This window comes from Amblyomma americanum, chromosome 11 (genome assembly GCF_052857255.1).
Source record: "Amblyomma americanum isolate KBUSLIRL-KWMA chromosome 11, ASM5285725v1, whole genome shotgun sequence".
NCBI classification, from domain to species: Eukaryota; Metazoa; Arthropoda; class Arachnida; order Ixodida; family Ixodidae; genus Amblyomma; species Amblyomma americanum.
This window is the reverse complement of record NC_135507.1, coordinates 125,652,829-125,672,938: the sequence shown is the minus strand read 5'-3', so window position 1 is coordinate 125,672,938 and position 20,110 is coordinate 125,652,829. Positions and strand designations below refer to the sequence as shown.

The 20,110-nt window shown below is 47.7% G+C and overlaps 1 protein-coding gene across 1 annotated transcript in view; it reads right to left on the bottom strand.

Moving 5' to 3' along the window:
- LOC144110660 (tyrosine-protein kinase transmembrane receptor Ror-like) overlaps positions 1-20,110 on the bottom strand; it is a 268,501-nt gene that overhangs the window by 216,349 nt on the left and 32,042 nt on the right. The window lies entirely within an intron of this gene.

The window sequence follows — 20,110 nt, the reverse complement described above, 5'->3', positions numbered from 1 at the left end:
CAATGGGTGCCCTGAAAAGGAGGCTCCATCGAGGTCGGCTGGGAAAAGCCACACAGCCCACAGTGCTTGGAAAAAGTGTGGTGTTGGGCGGCTGAACGTGATGTCCACTCCTTCTTTGTCCCCGTTTTTCGCGCTTGTACATGATTGTCTGTACACATCCAGATCATCTAGCCGGTGTTTAGATGGTCTCCCAAATAGTGTCCAGAGCTGGCGACACGGACGCAATGACGATGCATCGAAATGTACACTTGTCACTCTCGGTCTGATGACGTCATCTCCGGTCCCGGGAATTACGTGACGGACGAGGCATTTTTTTTTTCAGTGACGCTTCCGATGTAGTCGAACCGATACGATTGCGCCCAATTAATACTAACATTCATAGCGCGAAACACGGCAGACACGCATGGGAAGAACACAACAGTGCACGAGTGCTGCCGTTTTCTCTCGTATTCGTCCTCGTGCGTTTGTTGCGCTACGAATGTTAACGTTGACTACCGTTTAGTGCGAACCCTCATGCTGCCCGTTAACACGATCCCCGTTGATACGAACCACTCGAATTATGGAGATCGTTTGTTGGGAACTTTTTCAGTGCATTTCAGTCTCGTGAATATGCAAAACTCGCCGTCAGCAAAATGTGCAGGCTGGATATGCTCGAAGCCCATCGAGGCCAAAATATTTCTTTCGCGTTAATATGGACCGCAATGAGAACAGTCTGGGCTCCCCAACCATTTCCTTTCCTGTATGCTGAAAGCAGGACACCAGCGAAAAGGAGAGTAACAGGTCAAACTCCTTAGAGATTGCCTTTTTTCCTGCTCTCGGGCTTTACTTTGCCAAGGCGCCTAGTCGACGCTCGTTTCGATTTGGCGTACTGCATTGATTGGTGCATGTGCAGAAAACTCTTTCTGCAGCTATGCCGAAAGCCGCCTTTAGCAGCTCTCAGCCGACTGAGTACAGATACGTACTAGCCGTTCATGAGACGTGAACCGTCATGCTACGAGACACGTGGCATGAGTCGGCATCTGACGGAGCACTAGGCGCTTCAAAACTGCACCACGTTATTTATAGAAAATGGCCACCAGAATATCGTTCTCAGAACTGCCGAAAGGGCTGGGTTACAAAGTACTTTAATTTAGGATTTTTGTTTCCACCACTCGTTACTGCGGGCGGCTCGCTTAATGCTCAGTTTTGCACACGAACCAAAGTGCACATATTAAGGAGGCACGACTGCACCCGTTTATTGCACTGAAAAACACGTTTAAAGCGTGCTCCAATCCTTCACACATGAACAAGAAAGCCGACGAGTCTGGCAACCCCCACGAATAAGCTCGTGGCAACGTAAAACCAACAGTGCAGTCAGTTCAGTGACCAAGAACACCTCAGGGTTTTTGAAGCTGTTTTTCACAAGTAATCCGTTGCAGCGCGCCGACCACGTATCGAATGACCCGCATCCTGAACGCGGACGGAAGCTGGCCGAAGCAGCGAACGACGTGAATTGCTACGGCAATGCGCCTTCCAAGAAAAACTGCGTGCACCGGGTGGGTGTAATTAATACCCCCACGCATCGACCAGTCGACTGCCCGAGTCCTCCGACGCATTGCGTACGCAGTGCATCTATATATCCAGGCATATTTCACGCCTCATTTCATTTCGTAAATTTCGTGAGGACGTGTGCAGACGGATAGCAATTTATGGACATTCCAAGAAGTGGTAAATGCAGTATTCGGAACACAAGTCTTTGCGACCGCAAACTATTATGGATATGAGCTGAATTCTCCGCACCTATGCCTTCTGCACTTACGCTTAGTCATCCTCTCGTATTATTTGTAAATAATGCATGCACCGATTCTTCCCAATATTTATAAAGAATGCACGAGTTCTTCACGTTTTTTCTAAGGAGTGAATCAATCGTTCCAATTTCATAAAGAATGCGCCAATTCGTTTCGTTTTTTTTTTCAAATAAATAATGCAGCGATTCTTCCCCCTCGTCAAAAGAATGCACCCATTCTTCCCTATTTTATAAATAATCCAGGGATACCTCCTCTTTTTATAAGAAATGAACCGCTTCTTCTTCTTTGGAATAAAAATTACACAATTCTTCGCCTTATTATATAGAACGCACCAATTCTTAATTTTTTTTTCGTAAAGAATGCGCCGATTGTTGGTCTTTTCAAAAAGAAAGCACCGATTATTCCCTATTTTTATAGATAATGCACAGATTCTTCCCTTTTTTTATATAGAGAATATACTGTTTCTCCCTTTTACTATAATGCGCCATGACTTGTTGCAAAACGTACCAGTTGAGCGAAACACACCTCCAGCAAAATTCGTCCGCCTCTGTACCACTACGACGCCCTCTCAAAGCCTGATGATAGGATCTCTCTCCAATACAAAAGTGAGAGAGAGGTCCGCTTAATAACAAACTGGAAGATGAAGAAACAGCGGGCTTTGTGAACTAGGTGCCGTCAGCGGGGAATGCGCGGCTCGGAACGTATTCACAGGTTTCCGAGACTGACAATATGCGACGACATGGTGTGTGGGTGTTAACGTTCAGAACCTGCACGATTTCTCTGAGAGGCGCGCTAGTCGAGGGATTAATATCGAGCCCTTGAAGACGTTTCAACGCGCACTGACATCGAACAGGATAGGGGCGTTTTCGCATTTCGGCTTCAGTTGAACGCGGCAGCCACGACGGGGATACGATCCCTTGTGCACAGCAGCGGAATGCATCATCCACTGGGCAAGCGTGCGGGTGCTCTCACGAAAGAATTCAGCGAGTGGTGAAACGGAACTTCGAAAGAGCTTCTGAAAAGCCTGCACGGGGGCCGGGGAATATGCTGCAGTCTATATGGATTTAACCACAGAAAAGAAGCAAACACAACTGGAACTGCAAGCACATGTTCGCTGACAGTGCTCTCTGTAGCAGTCCACGGAACACCCTTCTATGTGCCTCTCATTCAATCAATCACCGCATTTTAATTACAAAACTGCAACGCTACTGCTTTCGTGGTAAAGCCGCTTCTCTTGTACACTCCTGTTTGGAATGTCGTCGACAAATAGTCGTCATAAACGACCACCGCTATTACACATTACCTATCCCGTCAGGTGTACTGCAGTGAAGTAATTAGGACTTTTTTAAATTTAGCATGTAATTGAGCATGCATGTACGTGATTGATATCGTGATAATAGCTGACACCGCTAAATTTATCAAATACGCTGATCATACCAGCATATAACTAATTATTAATAGGTAAAACTAGCGACGACCTTGTTGGTGCCGCTAATTTAACATTATTAAGGCTGGATGAACGGACACACAAAAGCATCCTGATGATTAATTCAAACGAAACAAAAGCGATATTCTTTCCAAGTAAAAACACGAACATATCAGTACAGGAGTCAGATCTGCTTAAACGCAACTCTCATCGAAACTGTTTTCAGTATTGACACATTAGGTGTTATTTTTCAGGAGCATATGTCATGCGACGCCCATTTAGACAGCATGACAATCAAGCTGGCACAAGTAATTCGACTAGCATGCCGCAATCGCAATTTGCTACCCACTGGTTTGTTCTCCTCCCGATTCAATTATTGCAACTTTGCTTGATCTACGACAACTCACGGCAATGTGCAGGATCCTGCTTCACAAGTTAGAGAAACGGTTTGTGATAGTAATGGAAAATCTTCCCTTTCATTCATATACCTACTATTTATTTGACAAAGACAACATAATTCGTGTCGCCAAAATTTGATTATGTTCTGTGCAAAGCGATTAAGAATGAAAAAGCAAATAGTAGTCCTATTCTAGATAGTCTTGATAGTTTTTGAAATGACAGTCTTCTTGTAACCTACAGCCAAGTTAGAAGAGGACACTACTACACGCCAGACAGGCTACACGGAGGCCTGGAAAGTAAGCACGTTTAAAACTGTTATGGCCCGCAAATAGTGCAGAAATAAATTGCCCTGGTGATTAAACGTATTAAATCACAAAACAATATTAACCTTGGAAAGACAACGTTCACAGAACACCGCCGGCACTTCTGTACGTAACTATGTCGCTTCTCTTGCAATTTCTGTTTTGCCTGTTGCGTATTTTTATCATGATTGCCCCACTTGCATGTACTCCGTTTTGATCTGCATTTTGTTTGAAGCAACAAATGTGCTTCATTTATCTGTTAGTTTCGCTTGACTCAATATGTAAAACTTAATGCATACAAAACCCTCGTGAGACCGTCCTTAGAGTACGCTGATATTATTTGGAGTCCCCACTAGAAATATTTAATAGGCAGATTAGAACGAATTCAGAAACTTGCAGTACGCTTTGTATACTCGAACTATTCCAGGCACTCCAGCATCTCTAACCTACTAAAGAAAGCAGATCTACACAGCCTAGCTCAGCGTATAGTGGTATCAAGACTGAAGTTCTTGTACCTACTTTATCACGACACTTCAACATAAAAAGGAAACATACCTTCAGGAACCATTCTACCACTCCTAAAGGACTAACAATACGAAAGCACTTCGTCAACCCATAAGCCACATTAATGTTCACAAATATTCCTTGTTTCCTTCAGCTATCCATTACTGGAATAAACTACCATCCACTGTTGTGAACTGCAGCACAGTAGAATCTTTCTTACAATATGTTAGTCACCTTAATCCAACCTTCTCACCGTGATGCTTCTGTAATGATGAAACTGTATTTGTGTATTTATTTGTGCATATACCTGTCTCCCTTGTTGAATCTGCCATTGTAATTTTTTGTGCCTTGTATCCACTCCTGCATGGGCCCGAGAAGGGCCTGCAGTATTCGCAAATAAATTTAAAAAAAAATCGCACTTGGGTGTTTTGCTATTCATGCGAGTAACTGAAAGGGCTTTTGTAACTGCTCCTAGCTTATTTGAAAACGGTTCCGTATATAATCGTAGCAATTATTTTGTAATAATTAGGTGACAAATGCATTCATGTTATTTCTTCTTTTGTTTTTCCAAATTACAGACATGGTTTTCCTTGCTTCTGTGGTGCTGGCAAGTGTATATGTGGGCCCACGGCTTTCTCAAGCTTTCGATTATAAGAACATTTAGTACTGACCTCCTGCGTTATGTATTTATGTGGCGCAAATAAAAGCATCATTATTATTATTATTATTATTATTATTATTATTAATTTCCAGAAGATTTTTGTATTGCCTAACTTGAAAACATCGATCATGACAAACACAATCATAAAAACTGAATCTTCAGCAAGACGACGACCCCTGCCGTTGGTCTCCAATTATATTCTTGTCCTGGAAACTTCACCCTGACTCCTCTGATGCCAGAAGAGCACTACACGATTACAAGATGGCAGTCGATGAATACTTGAGTACTCAGTTAAAATTCCATCATGAGATGCCATCATTGAATGCCTCTGCCACTCGTGGTGGAATAAGTGAACCGGAGCGAGGCGGTTGCATACTTGATGTTCTGTTCCAAGTGACTCTCCCCAGCCAGATGTCAGAACGCTTTGCGCGCGCGCACACGAAACAAACCGAGAAAATCTTTTTTTTATACGTCTTCATTTCTGCATAAAATAGGCCTAGCCTTGCGGCAGAAATGAGAATCTTCATTTACTGCCACCACCCCAGCGTGCCACTGCGCGCTTCAGTTTCTTAAAGTTCACTCTAGCCTTTCTCCCTCCGCCCATAGCGCACACGCAGGCTAGTGAGGAAAAGGGTAAACAGTTTTCCCAAGCCCTTGTTTGCTCTCGCGACGACGCGCCCAGCCCTGGTCTTAGGCTTAGCACAGGGAGAGGTGTTAGGTCAGTCATACGCCCACCATGCGCTCCCACGAAAACAGCGCTCGGCACTCTGTTTAAAAGCTGTTTGTCACCGAGAGCGGGAACAGAGCTCATAAAGCGGAGGAAGAAGTCAAACGAAGAGGGTGCGATACATGGAAGCTAGCGAACGCTTCTTGCAGTACGTATTCCATGCCAGGTTCCCGCTACTCGCATCTTTACGAGAGAGAAGGGGGGGGGAGATGCTGAGTCAGGGGTAAGAAACTCCAGCCGATCAGTCATGATGGCGGCAGTTGCCACCATGCTTAGCATTTTTCTATTTATTAAAGCGAGAGCTTTACTAGGCTATGTCGGCGGTTTCGTGTCATCTAAACGTGTCCGCGGCCACGGTGGAAAACTAGAAAGAAAGAACGTCTAAAAAGTGGCTATAATCGAAGGAGGATGATTCGGCGCAAAAAATTTGGTGATGACCGGATGAATAGTTAATTAATTCGAGCTAAAAAGGTGACCAAAACTGGGCAAAAGTGGCGCCAAATTTGAAACGCATAAATGTAGTACCACCTGACCGGAAAGGTTGGCGGAGCCAACGCGCGGCGCCAAATTTGATAGTATGGAACGAAGCGTGCTAGGAATTAGACGAACTGCACAAATTGTCAGGCCAATAGGGGCAATAGAGGCAAATAGGAGCAAATAAAGGCGACGAGTGCCGAGGAGGCCTCAATGCTTTCGCATTACTCCAATGCGGGTTACCGCAGTGGACTCAAATTTTTTTTTAGTTTAACTGTGTTTGAATTCGCCCTAAAATCGCCTTTTTTTTAATACGTTTCACTACACTTCTAACCTTATGTCACCTCTCCGCTCTCGAGCCACCAATCTTGCAATGGCTTTTTGCTTCCACCGCAGGTTTGCAATACTTCAGCGCACCCTGGTGACTGAAGGAGAACGGATAGCTAAATGTGATTAACTCCTGTGCATGCAAGGAGCGCCAGATACAGCAGAGGTGGCCGCGAATTGCCTGAGGCACCGGAAAACGAAGTTTGTGTGTCTTCGCAGGCAGTGGTACGAATCCCACTCGGGCGCGAAGTTTTTTTTTGTTCTTTTACATACAGTTGCCGTGACAACAATAGGACGCTGCAGTTGTCTTTCCCCCGGCCGTTATGGGAAGAATTGGCGCTGACGTCTGACTTAGCTCGACAATGGTGTCTATGGAGGTTTCGTACCCCTTGCCGAGTTTTCCCAAAGTTAGATGGGCTAAAAGAAAAGTGGAACGGTTTCATAAAACACCAGAGCAGGTAGTGAATTATAGGTTGAGCAAACATCCAGTAAGCAGGTCAAAGTAGAAAAGGGCTGTGCAGTGCATAATTACTAAAAGTCACGCCCCCTTCCATTGCCACCACACCACGATTATGATCGCCATCACTTACCGAGCTGCGTCCACTGCCGGACTGAGGTCTACAGATAGTTATAGTGCTTTGCATGTCATCAAGCTACTTTAATTCGCTTTAGCTGTAAAGTGTATCCCGCAGAAAAAGAGAATGATTCGCGAATGCGAAATCAAATGCAGAGCGTTAGCTAAGTTGTTTTCGAAAAATTCGGATACCAACGCGTAGATCACGAAACGATTCGTTTGGTGCCATCCGCATCCCTCTGCGACCACTGGTTCGCACGCCACGGCCCTCCGAGAAAGTCGACCTCCCCCCCCCCCCATTACGGTTTCGAGGACAAAAGGTCGTCGGTACGAATCCGTCACGCGCAAGACTTAAATTCGACTAAGAACTTTTTGCGCCGAATCATACTGGTTTGTTTGCCACGACTTCGAAGCCACTGCGCCAAACGGGTGGGCCACAATTTTGTCACCAGTGGCGACCCCAAGCCGCATCAGCCTCGGCAATCGCCCAGACGGTAAATATAAGGCGGAATGCCAGCATGATGTAACACGGCGGCCGGACGACCGCGCGCGCGCGGTCATGTTGTGGGGGGTCACATTTTGCTGACCTAAGATTTCCGGCCGCCATCTTGAATCTCGGACGGACAAGATACGTTCGAATGCGAGCAGGTAGAGCTAACACTCTTAACACGCAACACAACCAGAGTTTGGTACAGTTATTAGTTCCTATATTCTTCATTATGCGACATCCATTATTGTATCATTTAATATAGAATGGTTAGCGTTGTGCCCAAAGATTACTAGGTAACGCAAACACAGCAAAAGTTTGGAACTTACAACCAGCAAGGTCTGTGCATACAGCTCAATATTTTGGATTTTTTCCTCGGTGCACAGCTTTACAGTAACTCGTTTGTGTTTCTCGAGTCTAAAACACACATTAAAAATAATACTCTCCGCATAAACATCAGTGTTCTTTTTCTTTTCAGCGACAAAATTGTATCAGAAGGCGCTATTAAAACTTATAGCCGGCGATTTAGATCATTCCCAAACATTTTTTGTGCTATGCAAAAAAAAAAGAAACCTACTGTCATAACGGAGCAAACTGCTCATTGGCATCCACCCCAGCGCAGCGACAAGGTTACAAAGGAAAGCTATAAAGCTTCAACAGAAACTTCGTAGTTTGTTTTTTTTTTCTTCAACTAAGAAGTTTCTGATAAAGCTGTATGGCTTTCCTTTGTAGCCGAATGGCTGCGCTGGGGAGGATGCCAATGAGTAATTTGTTCTCTTATAACAAATTTACTCCACTCGGGGGAGTCTCCTAAACATTCGCACAAACCTACTGTCATTAGGTTCAACACAGGCAATATCTTGGCATTTAAACTGTACTGCTAAATTTTCAACAAAATTTCTCCTTCGTGCCGAAGAGAAATTGCAGACTCCGAGAGTCGGTTCATTTTTGACGGTTATTTTTCCCACGCACCGTCACAATAAGGGAGTACCCGCCAAAATGTAATGCGACTCTGCGGCAACCCTAACGTCACAAATCCATTATCCTTTGAAGGCCAATGCCCGCAGCCGTTTTAATCCAAGGGTCCTCAAATGCAACGGGCACACCTGCTGCGTCACTACACAATACAGTCTGCGATCATACGGAGCCGCGCGTCGTCGGCAGGTTGCCTATCGACGCCCACGTTGTTTTGCCAGCTTCCTTCTCCCCGACGCCAGCAATCGGGGCGCGAAGTTTGCACCCAGGTATACGGTCCCTCGCGTGCGCAGCTCCCACCCACCCTGGCGGTGCGCGTGCTCCGTTGCTGGGAGCACGGCGCGCACAAGCGCCCCGAAGGGGAGAGGAGCACGGAGACGCCGCGTTTTTTCCCGCTCTCCCTTGTGCCCTTTATCCCCAGCAAGGAAGAAACGGTCCGGCCTTTCTCCGCTGTGTCCCGCAGCCTGCTCCAGCTTTCCCTTTCATCCACCCAGGGGAGAACGCAGTTCAACGTCTGCCCACTCTCCCTGCTACCCCCATTTGGCTTGCCTTCCTCCCCATCGGGGAACTGGCCCGCCGAGAAAGGCAGAGAAAGGAGAGGAGAGATCGATGCACCCCTATGCTGCTCTCCTCGGCGAATAGCGTAGCGTCTCACCATCCCGAGACACGGCATGTAAAGCAGCGGTGGGATGTTTGTTTCTTTCCTTTTTCACAGACACGCGAGCGGGGGGAAGGGCAAGAGATGAGAGTCGCATATTCGTTTTACGCACAACCAGCACTATTTGTCGGCAGAGCGCTGCGCGATTTCGTCTGCGTCGTATCGCACTGGCAAGATATGGGAGGGGCACCACACACAGATGAAGGAGAGAGAGAGCGCAGAGCAGAAATGAACAAAGGCCCACAAGTGAGAAAAATGAAAACAAAAAGCAGTTGCTCTCCGAACACAGGTGGCTTTATTACAGCCACGGACGAGGAGCTTCGTTGTAAAGCAACGAGGATTACGAAAACAGTCCTGCCGTTTTTCAGGCGAATGCTGTCGGATCGGATGTAGCCAATGTCGCCTTGGCTAGGAATTCACATGACGTCCATGGCAGAACGGTGGTAAGTGTCGAAACTACGCTAAATCTTTTCACTGCCTTAACGTCTGACTATTCTAAAGGCCGTTCTTCGCGGCACGTTCGAGTCCTAGCAGCTAAGAGCACGACTCCACTCCCAGCGACACAATGACACTCATAATCTCGCCCACCGGAACATGCGCAGCTACGTTGCACACCCACGGCGCGCAGGTCGCTTTCTTTTTTTGTGTGACGGCCGCGTTGACGGTGCGTACGCCACTGATCCCCTGTCTCATTTTTATTCATTTTCCCTTGATTACCGCCCGCCACCGCGGCGCTGTTGGGCCCGCTGCCGTGGTTCCTCTCCCGCTATTCTTTCTGCATTTCTGCCATCGCTGTGCCCTCCCTCCCGCTTTTTAGTTCCGTCCGCTAGGCGTCGCCTTCGCTCGTTGCGTTCCCCCGGCACTTCCGGATGTGCGCAGCCGCTTAGTTATCGCCGCGAAAAGCAGCAGCGCGGTGCCCACCTCGGGCTGTGTCCACCTACGGTGCCGACAGAGGGCGCCCCGCAACGCCGCAGGGAAGATAGCTCTGCTTCGCCATGTGCGGGGTAAGCATCCACGGAGGCAGGACGGCGGGGAGTAGCTGAGAGTGGAAGTCCGTTTGTTGTTTACTAAGGCGTTATATAGGGTCCTTCGCGTAACAAGATCGAAGGCGTTCAACAAGTGACGCGTCGCAGGTGCGTGAAGCAAATGACATAGCTTTTGCCGCCGTGTGGTCAACTCAAAGTGTTTTAAATTTTCACCTAAGTGATTGGTGACGCTATTCATCCACATGTTCAAAATTCAATTTAGGCCCAAGAGCTTTCCTTTAAATAGTAAAGCGGGTTAAGAAACAGCCGGAAATGATACCTGGGTCCTTTTTCCGGCATTTAAGGAAATGCTGTGAATTATATAGAAACAATTCGTGTATAACATGGATTCGTGTAATTGTGTTCCTACGCTACCGTATCGTATCGTAGCGCTGTCAGTCGCGTTTTAAACGAACGAACTGTGTGCGCGGAGACTTAAAGTCCAAGTCAGCAGCAACTCAACGACCGCTTCCAGCACCGGCCTGGAAGTGCGTCAGCACCTTCGTTTGGAACATGGAACGGACGCGCCGGCGTCTAAAATAATATACAGTCACCAAAAAGCGCTTCAGGTACAACTTTTTTAAATCCTTGCGCAGAAAAAAAAGAGAAAAGGTAAGAAAAACGGTAATGCAGCGTGCTTCAAGATAGCTTCCGTTTACTTTTTGTTGGCATTGTGTAGCCCGTCTATAATGACCGCAGTGAACGACCACCATGTATATATTACGGCCACCAATGCGTACAGAGAATAGAGACATGAATATGCAAGGAAGAAGCAGCAGTAAACGTTTCTCGTACCTGCCATTAAGCACCACGAGTCTAAGTCAATCGAAATAAATGTAAACACGTCAGCACTCAATAACTTGTTCAAAGGACCAAAAATGAAGCTATAGTGCGTATTATCGAACGGGCCATGATGGGTATGGAGTAGTCGAATGCGTTGATTGTTAATTAGCGTTAACGTTATCGGAATTATCGACGAGACCTTGGAAGAATAGGAACGTGAAGAATGAATAGACGAAAAAAGAGCATGCATACGGCCACGCGGGTATAAGGAAAGGTTATCCGAGTTATCCACGCATCGGAAGTATATACAGGAACGTGAACAAGAAGCCAACGAAGAAAGAGCAAGAGAAGACAGAAAGAGCGCCCGTTGAGCAACAGAGTGCCCGACGCAGAGGCACTCTCTTGCTCAACGGGCACAATTTAACGCGTTCAAAATGGCTACGCGCAGTTTCCGCCTTGCAGTTATCCCGTTGTCCAATAAACGACGCGGACCACGATAGAAATGATGTTACACTCTTCCCCACGGAGCAGCTGACGGATCATGACGTAAAGGAAGACAAAAGTGGTACGGTTTCAATGTGGTTAGACTGGGTAGGCGTGCTAAAGCATGCCTGGTATCGAAACGATTTGAGCATGAGGAACAATTCGATGCATGCACCGCCACCAGAGCAGCGCACGTGTCAACAATAGCGCCTTCGGAGTCTCGTCGCGTTCGAAGTCAGCGCACTGTCGATGGATGCCCAAGAGCAACACGCGCAGTCCTGGTGGCCCATTCTTAGCGAGGCGACAACGCTGTAACAATGCCGCGTGAGCTGCCATCATTATGTAACGCGCGAACTGGCAACACAGGTGCCGTGGCGCCATCTAGCAGCACGGCCAGTAACCAGCTCCGAACGTGCGGGTCGCCCTGAAGGACAAGCTTCACACAATTTTCTTGGCTGGGGACGGACCCCGTTAGGGATTGCTGTTCGCACTTGAATTGAAAGACGACTACGATTGTCGGTAATCTGAAATTTTAGCGCAGCTCTACACACGACACCTGCCACCGCTAGGAGGGTTTCTCTTGTGCGTTGTCCCTTGTGTTTTTTAGCGCTAGTTACGACGTCTCAACCAGTGAATCAAAAGCACCAACTTTCCTCTTTAATCACGTTTCCCGTGGCAACCACCTTCTGCCTGTCCATTGCTCGACTCTCGCAGTGACAGGTGGCATTCCACTCTGCTGCTACCTGCCAAGACCCCACCTGTCACACGCCGTAACACACCACCGGACAGGAAGGCGTGTTACGCCGACGACGCATAAGGTGCCCTAAAGACGCCGACAACGACTGCGACGCAGAACACAGGAAGGGGCACCTAAGGGGTTTCCTCTGAAACAAAGAACTACTTTACCTTTCAGTCACGACGGCTACACCACCTTTGACGAAATTTCGCGATTGCATAACGCGTCGCTTAATTTGAAACAGTGGGGCTAGCTGCTAGAATGACCGTGAGCTATTGTCGCAAACTGTAGACTGCAGACCATAGCTGGCCACAAGAAGGTCACCCTGTTCTTCGACCCGCTGGTCGCAAGTAGTCTTAGGAAAAGAGATGAGACGCACCGCTCCGATGCTAAAAGGAAGACCTTACTTTGAACCACGTGAAAAAAAGAAGACGGGGTGAATGAGTGAATGAATGAATGAATGCTTTTTTTTTTTTTTTTGCAAAGAAGGGGCAGCTCTCAGCCACTGTTGGGAAATTAGGAGGTGGGGTAATCATTGGGGTGTCAGTGCAGACGCAACTTTACTCGGTCGTTTTCATAGCCTGCAGAGCTGCGTGTCGTAAGACCGTTGACCTCTCTTGCACTGCTCGAAGCAGGGCGCTCTCACTACCGTACGCAGCGATGGCACGTTGTACTGCGGTGCTTGATCGTATCTAGCATGCTAGGGTGGCCGCGTCGTCATCTGGTACGCGCTTAATTGATGCAGTGAAAGAAGAAACCGCCAGAGCCGCGGTCCATTTTCGGTCGACGACATATCTGCCTGGCCGTAAGGCAAAGCACGGTTCCACCGCGAGTGCATACGCTGCTCGACTTTTTTCGTTTCAAATACGTTTTTTTTTAATCGTCGTGTGTGGCCCACGGCTCCTAGCGCTGAACACGCTCACACTCATCGCGCGCATCCGCACCTAATAAACACACGCAGGAAGAGAGACGAAGGCAGGTAAAGGTACGAAGAGGCGGCTGCGCCAAGCATCTTTCTCCTCTGCGTAAATAGCGTGGGCACGCAAGCCACCCAGCTCCTCAGCCCTATAGCACACCTCTGTGCCTGCGCTGGGCCGTGTTTATACATAGACTATAACGGCGTGCAGTGAACGCGTGCAGCGGAAAAGAAGGAAAGGGAAATATAAAGCGAAAGAAAAGAGAAGAACACGGGGCTCGCGTGGGGACCCGCAGTTTGTACCGTCCCCGCAGAGGTCGCCGAGCACAGCGGGACTGGTGTACACACAGCGCTCATGCTGCGCTTATATGCGCCACCGCTTGCAATGCTGCGCCGCTTTCCCCTGTTCCCAGTCTGCCGACAATGTTGTTGGGCGGGGGAGTGCTGGCAGTTAATTTTTGTTTGTAGTTGCCGTCACCGCTGCTCTTGCTGTTTGAATGCATCGAACGAGTGGTGTTGGATGCTCGCGTTGCTTGCGCCGTTTCGTGCGCGTGTTCGTGCTGAGCGCACTTTTGTCTGCACAACGACTCGACGCTCTGTGAGCGGAGAGCTGCTGATAGGAGGTACGAGCGGCAGTTTTTTTTTTTCTGGATGTTAGAGGGGAAATAAAGGGAAGTCTGGGGATGTGCAGTAACATAGAAAAATCACGAGCACATTATTCCTTGCTTTTGCTTCTCACAAAGCAGCGCTAACAAGGACGCCTGTTTTCGTGCCTGCAGCGGCAGCAGCAGGAGCAGCCTGCGTTGTCGTATTTGAAAGCTGGAGCCTTGGGCGCGAGAAGTTAATTCCAACGCGGCCGAGAGTCAGATTTCGTGTCGACTAATTGTGCTGCGATTAAGCGGGAAAGTGAAAAGTATCCAGGTGGAAGATAAAAGGAAATTAAAGACAAAATTCGCTCTAAACTACCGCTAGAAGCGAACTTTTAAGCTGGTTTTGCGAGCTGACCGCGTTCATATTATATTTCTCATACTTATTTCAAGCGTGTCAGATTTGCTGTTTTTACAGTGTAACATGCTTGGTTTAGGTTTGGTTTATGGGGGTTTAACGTGCCAAAGCGACTCAGGCTATGAGAGACGCCGTAGTGAGGGGCTCCGGGAATTTCGACCAGCTGGGGTACTTTAACGTTCACTGACATCGCACAGTACACAGGCCTCTAGAATTTCGCCTCCATCGAAATTCGACACCCGCGGCCGGGATCGAACCCGCGTCTTTCGGGCCAGCAGCCGAGCGCCGTAACCACTGAGCCACCGCGGCGGCTGGTGTAACATGTACGTTTTCAACTTCCTGAATTAGGTCCAGGATGTTTAGTTGCTAATTCACTGCAGCCGATTTAGTTACCCTCGCTATAAAGTACACTTTTCACTCCAGCTCTTTCTGGATGCCACATGAGGGTACTAGTAACTAGAGACGAGTATGAAAGACCAAAAAGGTACAGTCTGAAGACATCTTCACTACATTTTAATTGCAGCTGTAGCCTCACAGTGCGGGTTTACATACTTAAATGATGCCTCTATAATCTCTACCCGCGAAGCAGCAACGTCAAACAATGATGTATGTGTGACCGCCTTAGAAGACCAATATACCTGGTGGAGGCTCCCATTTGTGATGACAAAGGAAAAAGAACAAACCCCTGCGGTACACCTGAGGAAACATTTACATAATCTGAGTGCGAACCATTAATTAAAACACGCTGCATGCGGCCCTGAAGATACGAATGAAGCCAATCGATGACAGTGGGGTGCAGACCAAGAAAACTTAACTTATGCAATTATAGTAAAAGAGGCACAGAGTCGAAGGCTGTGTTAAAATCTAGAAACACGCAATATATTTCAGAGCCACGGTCAAAGGAAGAAAAGAGATCATTACTAAACTCAAGCAGCTGAATAGTACAGGAAAAACCTGACCTAAAGCCATGCTGGGCTTGTGTAAAATACTCATGAGAGTCAAGGTGTTTTATGACTGCGCTATATATTATGTGCTCCAACGTTTTACAGCACACACTGGCTAAAGAAGTCGGTCGATAATTACCAACAGAGCTTTTCAAACCACTTTCATGCACTGGTACCGCATTAGCATTTTTCCAGTCATTTGGCAGAGACGCCTAGTTAAGAGATGCTCGGAACAAGATCACTAAGTAATTGGAGATTTCATTCGCGCATGACTTTAAAACAAAGTTAGGAACACCATCAGAACCACCGGCAGAAGATGAATTGATATCACTAAGCTATTTTAACACACCTTGGTGAGTAAAAACCAATTCAGACATGGTTTCAGTGACAGATTCACGAGTTAACGGAAGTTCTCTGATGTACCTTGGCGCAAAAGCAGACTGAAAAAAAAAGCATTAAAGCAGCATGCCTTATCACCATCATTAGTAGTAACTCCACCACCGAGGTCTAAATTCGAGATTCCAACTGGTTCACGCCCGTTGTGTTTCAAAAACGCCCACAATTCCTTGGGATTATTACGCAGTTTTGATCACAAGTCATTTAAAAAGCTGTCCTTAAGAGCTTTAATTTCAGTTTTTAGTGTATTGCCAAGAGCACGAATCGACTGCAATACTGCAGGGCACCGATTTTTTAAAATGATTTTAGAAGGCGATGTTTTTTCCTGATAAGCCGTCTGGTCTGCCGCGTGATCCACGATTTGTCGAGGTGGCACTTTCCAGAAAGGCTTTTAGATGGTATATACTGATCAATTAGACATTACAGATTTTTCTCGAAAACTTCACAAAGGAAACTACAATCTATATTCTGACTCAGATTAATAATTTCCGGAAGGAAAGATAGGAAGTCGCCCTTATTAAAAAAAGAAAACCTTTCGCGGTCGACCTCTTGGAATTAAATATGAAAAGGCCGAACATTAGCGACAACACAACTGTGGTCGCTTGTTCCTGGCATGATCACAGTGTCACGCCTTACTGAAGGCCGGTTTGCCGAACAGTACATCTTACGCTGAAGATTAGTGCTCAGTTTCCCGTGTAGGCTCAGTGACGTACTGATATAGGTCATTAGTGGTAATTAATTTATAAAAGGATGAAGACAATGAAGAATGGTTCGTACAAAGAGGTTTGTAGTCTACCCATTTGAAATCATACATGTTGAGGTCCCCACCAAAAAGAAATTCATTTTTTTAAGCTGAGTAGAAATTCATACAGCGATCTGAAAGCGTCAGGGTTGCTAGCGGAAGGAGGACGGTAGACTGAGCCAAAAGCCAAATTCTTTCCATTGTTTATGCGAAGGTTGCACCACATTGACCCGCAGTCAACTAGGCGCGCTGTTATAAATGAAGAGCTAAAATACTGGTCAACAAGTAAAAAGACCCCTCCACCATAAAAGTGTCGATAGCTACGGTACGCATCATAACCGGTGGGAAATACTTCACAGCTGAGAACGAAATTATCCAGCCACGATTCAGTGCCAATTATAACATCAGGTTTTACAGAGGAAACAAGAGTAGCAAATTGATCCGTTTTATTTTTGACACTCCTTCAATTCACGACGAGAGTTATCAATTCAAAATTTGATGACACCAAGGGCACGGAATGAAAGGTGGGCACGAGCCTCCTTTTTTGTCATTCTCGAAGCTCGACGACTCGGTCATGTTCAAAATCGACAAAACACTTTTTGTTGCCAAGGAGCTTATCAAATCGCAACATGAAACGAAAAGCCAGGTCACGTGCGCATTGTGAAAGCATGAAGCGTGCGTTTCTGACTGCGGGCGTGAAGTCTTCGCGTATGGAAAACTTAGTGTCCTTTAGCTTAGAGCTGCAGTCATAAATCAACATCCGGGCCGCCCATTAAGTAAGTCCTTCTAGACTCAAGCGGGCGAAAGTGACCACCTCTACAGTAGGGTGAGCCTCTCTTGAAGTCGGCAGCAGCTCCAGTTTCTTCGACTAGAACAAATCCGCTATGGAACAGAGCTGGCAAAGCTTCCTCGAGGAAAGAGACACCTGGTCACCGGAGAGGAGAGCTTCCCCACTTCGCACAGGCCTGCGTCGAGTTCCTCTCCGATGAGTGTGCGCGTTAATCTGCATCGCTGGCGCTGGGAAGGCGGCCACTGCGGACTCAGCACGGCTCAACGCTTTCGAGAGGGCTGGCGTAGGCTTCACCGCGCGCTTGCTGAAACGGAAGGGGGTTCCCTTCCCTTCGGCTACGTTTCGCTGCATCGCCTGACCGGGCAGAAGGGGTCTTTCCTGCGTCTGTTTCTAGTCGTGCTGTGAAGCGGCAACCACAGGGGCGATATGATGCCGGTGAGAGGAGAGATCGAATGCGCGGAGTGGCGCTGCGCTGATCTGAAGCAACAATTCCTTAGTGGCTTAACTATGACAGGCTGGAAATGAGCCAGCAGAGAGAAAATTCACAGTCCCGACAAGCCTGGCAATGATGCTCATGGTAATGGTGATGGCCGAGCGCCACGACAGCCAACTGTCGGTTTTCATTTTTATTAATAAAGAGGGCCGGAATGCGACCAGTTAGGTATGTGCCGAGCGCATCTTGAAAGCGTCTTGCGTAAACTACCTTCGCGACTCAACTGCCCGCACGTTTCATGACTACTGAATACCGGCGGATGTAACGGCAAAGCGTGGAAGGCACTGCTGAGGAAGAAAGGAAACTTGACAAGAGTGTCCCAGTAATCCTTTTCACCCAACCAGGTGCTTCGGCAACAAGCGCTACAGATGGAGAAGCCGCACGGACTCGTGAAACGGCCAGACACAATTAACTCCATGCAATAAACGGAGTATATGGAGTTGACGGATTTATCGAGTTAACTCTCAGTAAACTCCGTCTCGATACAGTTAACGGATACTCTAGGATAACTCCATTTAGATGGCGGCAAGCAAGCACATGGTGGAAAACAGCGGCCTCACCTCCCCAGGCACTACTACCAACGGTGAACGTTAGGCCTCGTCGGGACCCACGAGTTAGACAAATCACGATGGCTGCCTCAATATCTACAGTGACGATGTGCTCTAGACCGGCGCAGCGCCGATATTAGTATCCCGCTGGCAAGGACGCAAAACCCAGGCACAAGCGACACCATTAGAGGGCGTGCGTGGTGTGCGAATCATTATTACCAGCGCCCCCTGCATTTCACCGGGTGAAGCTGCCGCTACGCACCGTCACGCTCCCAGTGGCGTCCCCTGTTGGTTCGTGAAGGGAGATGGGAAGGCGGGAGGAAGCGTGAGAGTGATGCTTGGGAGGGCGTTTTGCAGCGAAGGCATAGCCAGGGGGCGGGCTGCCTGAGAGGTGGATAAGGTGGGCGGGGACGCCAAAGCCGACGCGAAGGGGAATTTCTCTTCCTTTCGAGCCCTCATGGCGGCCCCTATCTCCCCTCTCGGAGCCATTTGCCTTTGCTGTATTTCCCATATTTGTTTTTTTTTTTCGCTAATCGCTTCCTTCCCGCAGTCTTCGCATATAGGTATATGTACTTACGTACACGGCCGGGTCCCTTCTTCCCCGGTGACACGTGTTTTGGAATGGCCGTAATAATGGCGTTGTCTTCTGCGCCGACCGAAGGTGTTGCGCAGGCGTTCCTGACGTGTTAAATAACCGATTATTTTAACTGTCAAACTAGCGGCAAAAAAGAAGAAAAAAAATGTTGTTACAAGCAAGGTACAAATGGGAGTGCACGCTAGGTATGAGGATGCAATCACGGTCAATCCCATTTATTCATCGTTGATACCAGTGATGTAATTTCGAGTATGCTGAAGCTCTCCTGCTGGTATCTCGTCCTCAGTGCATCCAAATTCCGAAGGAAGTTAGCGGGGTAATAGCTATGCTGTGGAAACGAGGTTGTGAATTAGTTTTTGACGACTCAGGCGGTGCTTGGGGAGGCCCGTTACCCGCAAGGAAGCACAGATCTTGGGCTTACATATTGCGCTGACCGCTGGTGCGGATATCAATCTGAAAAACTTTCTTCCTGAAATAACACTTCGATGCCCGGAAGCGCAAATTCCTATCACTCCCAACAACATTCCAGGAACATGAAACTACTGTTGCGCGTAAAAAACATCGTACACCCCTTCACTTTTTTCCCTCCTGCCTGCTTGGACAAAGGTGGGGCATACATGCGTTCAAGCGAAAGTCTTTCTCTGCGCTCTCGGCACCGGTCATGAATATGGAAATAAACAAGTTCGCCAAATGCAAGTCGGTCGGCAGAAAAGCTGTAGAGGTCCGTGTTCGACTGAGCCATGATTTGCACACATGCAGCATGCGCTGGCACAAGCTGATGCAGATGATTAAGAATGGTTGATTAAAATCACTTAATGAGCCAAGTGGACGAATTTAAGAGTCGGTGGTCAGAATTCTTATCTCAGGACGCTGCCGCCTTGACCCAGTCGTTGAACAAGCGCTGATATTCAGGATTATTGCTGTGCAGTGCTGCCTACCCTGCTCGAACGATGCGAGCGGTGTTTTTACGGGTGGTGGTTCACCACTACAGTTCCATGAGATATGGAATAGCGCTGGGCGGTTGCTGCACCTGGGGCACGTATTGGGGTATTGGTTAGGGAAAATCAAACTGTATGAGCGCCGGCTGGGACATGAGTTCGTCTGGGTCTGTCGCCAATGTACGGCTTCTTCCCTGGTGAGGTTTTTATGTAGTGGGGAATATGTTCTCCTCTTTATTCTGAGGGTTTCTAAACGGTCTCTGTAGTTAGGGGAAAGGGCTATGAAGCGACAAATGCGGCATGCTGCTCACACCCACGGACACTGAAAACGGTCGGAATGTGCAGTCAGAAAGACAACCACGATAGCGACAAACATGCGTCAGTGAGCACGATAATGGATGCCTATTCTACGATG